The sequence below is a fragment of the Ursus maritimus genome (genome assembly GCF_017311325.1).
Source record: "Ursus maritimus isolate PB19 chromosome X unlocalized genomic scaffold, ASM1731132v1 scaffold_X1, whole genome shotgun sequence".
Taxonomy (NCBI): domain Eukaryota; kingdom Metazoa; phylum Chordata; class Mammalia; order Carnivora; family Ursidae; genus Ursus; species Ursus maritimus.
Genome location: NW_024423319.1, coordinates 117,978,386 through 117,986,322, shown reverse-complemented (window position 1 = coordinate 117,986,322; position 7,937 = coordinate 117,978,386).

The following is a 7,937-nucleotide window of genomic DNA, read 5'->3' as shown; positions in this document are numbered from 1 at the left end:
GCGCTGGAGAGGCCTAGAGGCTGGAGAGGCCTAGAGGCTGGAGGGGGCTCCCTCTGCCAGTGCGCCGCAGAGCCCTCCTCCGAAACCAGGTCCCCTGACTCCTGAGCCCACACTTCTCTCCAGTAACGACACGTCACGGCCCACGTTGGTTCCCAGAAACAGAGAGGAAGTCCGCATTGCCCTTGAACGGGCGGAGGAAGAGGCAAGAGTCGGGAGCCCTTCTTCCCTAAAACAGCCCCTCCATGAACTGTCGTACTTTCTCCTGGATGGAGACCCTCTTCTGTGAAGGGAGGGTCTCGACGCATCACGGACGCTGGATTCACCTCCTACCTCGCGAAGAACTGCGGGTGGTCGCTCTCTCTGTGTGTTGGTGCTCGGAACGCAGGAGAAAGGGCTGCTGCTTGTGTGCAGGGGCGGCTGGCGGGGAATGTCTAACCAACGAGGAAGAGGCGTGGGTTATTTCCGCATTTCAGCTTCCGCCGCGCGCAGCGTGTAAGGAGGGGGAGCGTCTGCCGGCGCCGGAAGCCCTTCCTATCAGATCGGGAGGGTCCTTCCCTTCCCGGTGTGAAAGGCGTCATGCTAACACCGGGGGGCCCAAGCACAGATGACTGTGCTCCTCAGGGGACGTTTGGCAATATTTGCGGACATTTCGGCTGGTCCCACCTGGGGGAGGAGGCTACCGGCTTCCGGTGGATTGTATTCGCTTCCCGAGGCTGCCGTATCACCCACCACGAGCTGGGAGGCTTACCACAGCGGACACTCACTGTCTCGGTTCTGGAGGCTGGGAGTCTGAAAGGTGTGGGCAGGGAGTCTCGGGGGCAAATCCGTCCCGTGCCTCCCTTGTGGCCACCAGCAGTCGTTGGCACTTGCTGGCTTGTGGCTGCATCACCCCAGTCTCTGTTTCACATGGCCTCCCCCCGATGTCCCTGTGCCTCACGTCACCTTCTCCTTCTCTTCTAAAGACACCTGTCATTGGATTTAAGGCGTCCACTAAGTCCGGGAGATGGCCTCTCGACATCCTTAACTTAATTCCATCTGCAAAGATGCTATTTCCAAATAAGTTCCCATTTACAGGGACCGGGAGTCAGGACTTGGACATCGTTTTTGAGGAGCCATAATTCAAACCACTGCATGAGTGGATGCCAGGGGTGCCAAGAAACATCCCGCGATGCCCAGGACAGCCCCGGCCCCTAAATGGCTGACCGTCTCTGCTCTACCATGAGTGTGCACAGCGACTGCGGCAGAGAATACCTTTCGGTGTACGTCAAGTCCTCCCGCCGGCTGTCCTGCGCAGTGCGATCCCGCGCAGCCTCACTGCCTGGTTCTGGAGTGGGGGCGAGCCTTTCCACCGAGTGGAGGCCATTCGTGCCAGTAGGTGGCATTCAAATACCCGCCATGACCAAGGCTGCTGTGCAAATGACACAAAAGATCAGAAGTCAGTGCGACGCTCAGAAGTGCGTCTCTTTGGTACGTGAAGATACGGTTTGCGTCTCTCTTTCGAAGACATGGTAAGAACTTCTAATTTCCCAACATAGGCTCCTGAGGCGTCCCCTTGTGCAGCCCCCTCTTCCCCTACACAACCAACACTGAAGAAATACAAACAATGATTTGGGGTCTTTTCTGGTTCCATACAAATTTTAGGATTATTTCTTCCAGCTCTGAAAAGGTGAAAAAGGTGAAAAAAGGAGTTTGATAGGGATTGCTTTGAATGTATAGATTGCTCTAGGTAGCACAGACATTTTAACAATATTGTTCTTCCAATCCATGAGCATGGAACATTTTTCCATTTCATTGTGTCTTCCTCAATTTCTTTCATGAGTGTTGTATAGTTTTCTGAGCACAGGTCCTTTGCCTCTTTGGTTAGATTTATTCCTAGGTATCTTATGGTTTTGGGTGCAATGGTAAATGGGATTGATTCCTTGATTTCTCTTTCTTCTGTCTCATTGCTGGTGTATAGAAATGCAACTGATTTCTGTGCAGTGATTTTATATCCTGCCACATTATTAAATTCTGGTATGAGTTCTACAATTTTGGGATGGAGTCTTTTGGGTTTTCCACATAGAGTATCATGTCATTTGCGAAGAGTGAAAGTTTTACTTCTTTGCGAATTTGGATGCCTTTATTTCTTTTTGTTGTCTGATTGCCGAGGCTAGATTTCTACTACTCTGTTGAAGAAGAGTGGGGAGAGTGGACATACCTGCTGTGTTTCTGATCTTAGGGGAAAAGCTCTCGGTTTTTCCCTGTTGAGAATGATATTCACTGTGGGCTTTTTGTATATGGCTTTCATGCTATTGAGGTAGGTTCCCTCTATCCCTACACTGTGAAGAGTTTTAATCAAGAAAGGATGCTGTACTTTGTCAAATGCTTTTTTTGCATCTATTGAGAGGATCATATGGTTCTTGTCCTTTCTTTTATTAATCTGGTGTATCACATTGATTGATTTGCAGAAGTTGAACCACCCTTGTAGCCCAGGAATAAATCCCACTTGGTCGTGGTGAATAATCCTTTTAATATATTGTTGGATCCTGTTGGCTACTATCTTGGTGAGAATTTTTGCGTCCACATTCATCAGGGATACTGGTGTGTAATTCTCCTTTTTTGTGGGGTCTCTGGTTCTGGGATCAAGGTAATGCTGGCCTCATAGAAAGAGTTTAGAAGTTTTCCTTCCATTTCCATTTTTTGAAACAGCTTCAGAAGAATGGGTATTAATTCTTCTTTAAATGTTTCGTAGAATTCTTCTGGGAAGCCATCTGGCCCTGGACTCTTGTTTGTTGGGAGATTTTTGGTTACTGCTTCAATCTCCTTGCTGGTTATGGGTCTGTTCCGGTTTTCTTTTTTTTTTTTTTTAATTTAATAATGATTTTTTATTATATTATGTTAGTCACCATACAGTACATCCCCGGTTTTCGATGTAAGGCTCGATGATTCATTAGTTGTGTATAACACCCAGTGCACCATGCAATATGTGCCCTCCTTACTACCCATCACCGGTGTTCCGGTTTTCTATTTCTTCCTGTTTCAGTTTTGGTAGTTTACATGTCTCTAGGAATGCATCCATTGCTTCTAGATTGGCATCCATTGCTTCTAATTTGTTGGCATATGTTTGTTTATACTATGTTCTTATAATTGTTTGTATTTCTTCAGTGTTGGTTGTGATCTCTCCCCTTTCATTCATGATTTTATTTATTTGGGTCCTTTCTCTTTTCTTTTTGATAAGTCTGGCCAGGGGTTTATCAATCGTATTAATTCTTTCAAAGAACCATCTCCTAGTTTCATCAATCTGTTCTACTGTTCTTTGGTTTCTATTTCATTGATTTCTGCTCTAATCTTTATTAATTCTCTTCTCCTGCTGGGTTTAGGCTTTATTTGCTGTTCTTTTTCCAGCTCCTTTAGGTGTAAGGTTAGCTTGTGTATTTGAACCCTTTCCTGTTTCTTGAGAAAGGCTTGTAGTGCTATGTACTTCCCTCTTAGGACCACCTTTGCTGCATCCCAAGGGGTTTGAACAGTTGTGTTTTCATTTTCATTTGTTTCCACGAATTTTTAAAATTCTTCTTCAATTTCCTGATTGACCCATTCATTCTTTAGTAGGATGCTCTGTAGTCTTCATGTATTTGAGTTCTTTCCAAATTTCCTCTTGTGATTGAGTTCCAGTTTCTAAAGCATTGTGGTCCAAAAATATGCAGGGAGTGATCCCAATCTTTTGGTACCAGTTGAGACCTGATTTGTGACCCAGGATGTGATCTATTCTAGAGGATGTTCCGTGTGCACTCAAGAAGAATGTGTATTCTGTTGCTTTAAGATGGAATGCTCTGAATATATCTGTGAAGTCCATCTGGTCCAGTGTGTCATTCAAAGTCCTTGTTTCCTTGTTGATCTTCTGCTTAGGTGATCTGTCCATTGTGGTGAGTGGGGTGTTAAGGTCCCTACTATTATTGTATTATTATCGATGTGTTTCTTTAATTTTGTTATTAATTGGTTTATAGAATTGGCTGCTTCCATGTTAGGGGCATAAATATTTGCAATTGTTAGATCTTCTTGTTGCATAGAACCTTTAATTATGGTATGGTGTCCTTCCTCATCTTTTATTACAGTCTTTGGTTTAAGATCTAATTTGTCTGATATAAGGATTGCCACCCCAGCTTTCTTTTGATGTCCATTAGCATGATAGATGGTTTTCCACCCCCTCACTTTAAATCTGCAGGTGTCTTTGGGTCTAAAATGAGTCTCTTGCAGACAGAATATTGATGGGTCTTGCTTTTTTATCCATCCTGATACCCTGCGTCTTTTGATCGGGGCACTTAGCCCATTTACATTCAGAGTAACTATTGAAAGATATGAGTTTAGTGCCATTGTATTACTTGTAAAGTCACCGTTTTTGTGTATTATCTCTGTTCCTTTCTGGTCTATGTTACTTTTGGGCTCTCTCTTCACTTAAAGGATCCCTTTTAATATTTCTTGCAGGGCTGGTTTAGTGATCATAAATTCTTTTAGTTTCTGTTTTTTCCTGGAAGCTTTTTATCTCTCCTTTTATTTTGAATGACATCCTTGCTGGATAAAGTGTTCTTGGCTACATATTTTTCTCATGTAGCATCCTGAATATATCATGCTAGTCCTTTCTGGCCTGCCAGGTCTCTGTGGATAGGTCTGCCGCCAATCTAATGTTTCTACCCTCGTAGGTTATGGACCTCTTGTCCCGAGATGCTTTCAGGATTTTCTCCTTGTCTCTGAGATTTGCAAGTTTCAGTATTATATGTTGGGGTGTTGACCTATTTTTATTTATTTTTATTTTTTATTTTTAAAAAATATTTTATGTATTTATTCGACAGAGAGAGAGACAGCCAGCGAGAGAGGGAACACAAGCAGGGGGAGTGGGAGAGGAAGAAGCAGGCTCATAGCGGAAGAGCCTGATGTGGGGCTCGATCCCATAATGCCAGGATCACGCCCTGAGCCGAAGGCAGACGCTCAACCGCCGTGCCACCCAGGCGCCCCTGACCTATTTTTATTGATTTTGAGGGGCGTTCTGTGTGGCTCCTGGACTTGAATGCCTATTTCCTTCCCCAGGTTAGGGAAGTTCTCCCCTATAATTTGCTCCAATATACATTCTTCCCAAGCCCCTCTCTCTTTCCTCTTCTTCTGGGATACCAATTATTCTAATATTGTTTTGCTTTATGGTATCACTCATCTCTTGAATTCTCCCCTCGTGAACCAGTAGTTGTTTATCTCTTTTTCTTAGCTTCTTTACTGTCCATCATTTTGTCTTCTATATCACTAATTCTCTCTTCTGCCTCATTTATCCTAGCAGTTAGAGCCTCCATTTTTGATTGCATCTCATTTATAGCCTTTTTTATTTTGACTTGGTTAGATTTTAGTTCTTTTATTTCTCCAGAAAGGAATACTCTAGTGTCTTCTATGCTTTTTTCAAGTCCAGTTAGCATCTTTATCATCATTATTCTGAACTCTAGTTCCAATGTCTTACTTATATTCATACTGATTAGGTCCCTGGCAGTTGGTACTACCTCTTGTTCTCTTTTTTGAGTTTTTTCCATCTTGTCATTCTGTCCAGAGAAGAAGAGATGAATGAGAGAACAAAATACTAAAATGGGAATAATGACCCCAGAGAAATATACACTAAATAAATCAGAAGAGACCTGAAATCGGAAGAAAAAGAAGAATATAATCAGACAGGTGAACAGAACAGAGCAATACACTGGATCCTGTGTATATTTTGGTCTTTGTTAGAAAACTAGATCCTAAAATTGTAAAGAAAGAAAAACTTACATATGTACAAAAATAAAATTAAATACAATGAAAGGATAGAGTTTAACTGTAAAATGAAAATTAAAAGACAAAAAAGAAAAAGAAAAAAAGAAGGAATATAAACAGGTGAACAGAACAGAGCAATATACTAATCTTGAGTGTATTTTGGGCAGTTTGTTAGAAGAAACTACGTCCCAAAATTATAAAGAAAGAAAAACCTATGTATACAAAAATTAAATACATCGGAAGGATAGAATGTAACTGTAAAGATGAAAATTAAAAAAGAATTTAACACTAAAAAAGAGAATATGATCACACAGGTGAAGAGAACAGAGCCATATGCTGACAGAGGCCCCCTCCCCCCATAGTGTATCTTCCCACATATCACTTCGGATTCACCTCTCTGCACCTCCTCCCGGTTGAGTTGCATGGTGGGCAACTCTGTGCCCAGTTGTCATGTGCTGCAGATGCCTCGTCCCCTTATTGTTGGGGCCTGACACAGGGTGGAACATGGGTGGGGTGGGGTTGGTGGGGAGAGACATGCTGCCTTAGTCAGTTTCACTCCCTGCCTCAGTGACCCCCAGGTCCCAGAACACTCCCCTGTCCTCCTTTTATTTTTTTTTAAGATTTTATTTATGTATTTGAGAGAGAGAGAGAGAGAGAACATGAGTGGGGTGGGAGGGGCAGAGGAAGATGGAGAAGGAGACTCCCCTCTGAGCAGGGAGCCTGATATGGGGCTGGATCCCAGGAGCCTGGGATCATGACCTGAGCCAAAAGCAAAGGCTTAACTGACTGAGCCACCCAGGATTCTCTCCCCTCTCCTCCTGAAAAGTGACGCCATCTCAGCCTGGGCAGCTGGAGGGTTCCAGGGTGCTCATTGCCCAGCCGATGCCAGGAGCAGAGGCCCCAGGGTGTAGGTGATGACCAGTGATGGCCCCAAGCAGCACTGGCCCCAGAGGCAGGTCTGGGCACAGAGGGGCCTGTGGGGGTGGAGGGCGAGGCTTGGGCTGGTCTCCTGGCTCACAGTGCCGGCTTGCTCCGGCCACGTCTGCAGGCTGCCCAGCACAGGCGGGATTGGCCCGGGGGCCACGCTTTGCCAGTCCCTGGTTTGACCTTACCGCAGATCCTCAATTAGTCCTTTTCCGCCCAAAAAACTGCATACCTCATGTGCAAAATCATGACGCCGAAAGCAGTAAGAACCATCTGACACCCCTGTGCTGAGCTAGTCCCGGGGTTTCTATAGATGATACATGGAAGCTCTGGAAATTGGGTGCTGTAAAGCTTCTCTTTGCAAATGAGTGTGCGGGCCATGGGGAAATGCAGCATCGGGGAGGTGAAAGGAACGTTTTTGCCTTTTGCATTTTGAAGTTCAGCTTCTTCACCCTCTACATCCCTGATCATCTCACTGGAGTCCACGGTCCTGCAAAAATGCAGGCACTAGGACTCGGATTCTGTGTATTCCTGCGAAAGTTCGGTTTTGGCAAACGAACGTTTTAGGAATGGTGACCAATGGATTTATCTTGTCTTTTACTATATAATCCTCAGAGGCAAAGATTAGAAGCTATAGGCTTGGAAAGAATAAAAGAGCAGAGAATTCCAATGTTCGAAGTTTCAAATGTCATTATGAACTGTGTGCAGCGGACGCCAACCGTCTGGCATTCGCAATACGGCCGCATTGCTTAAGACAACATGCCTTCCGAGTCAAAGCCCCAGAAAATTGTCTGCTGTCACAGTAGCAACTGCTGTCTGTCAGCAAGTATTCCTTCCTCGCTTAGAAACTTTATTAAAATGCCTTCTCAAAAATCAGCTGTCACCTCCCATTTTATTCAGCTAACGTCATACTGTATCCTCCTTCCGAGCACGCCTACCAGTCTTGTCTGAGCCAAGTTTGATCAGGGTTGTGGAATGTCAACTCTTCTGCGTCCCCTTTCTAATCCTTCCGGATGCACTTTGAGTGTGATCACAAAGCCGGGGGACCTTTCCAGAGTCCAGCTGGGCACAAAGCACAGTTTGTACACAGTTGCGCTTACGGAACGAAGCGCATTTCAGGCCCACTGCTCTGCCGTGGAAGTGATCGACAACCACCGGAAGTGGAGAGGTTTTTAATGGGAAATGGGAGATAACGAATTAGAGAGGAGAGGCTCGAGCAGAGGGCAGAATGGGGTTCTCAGCCCCCCCCC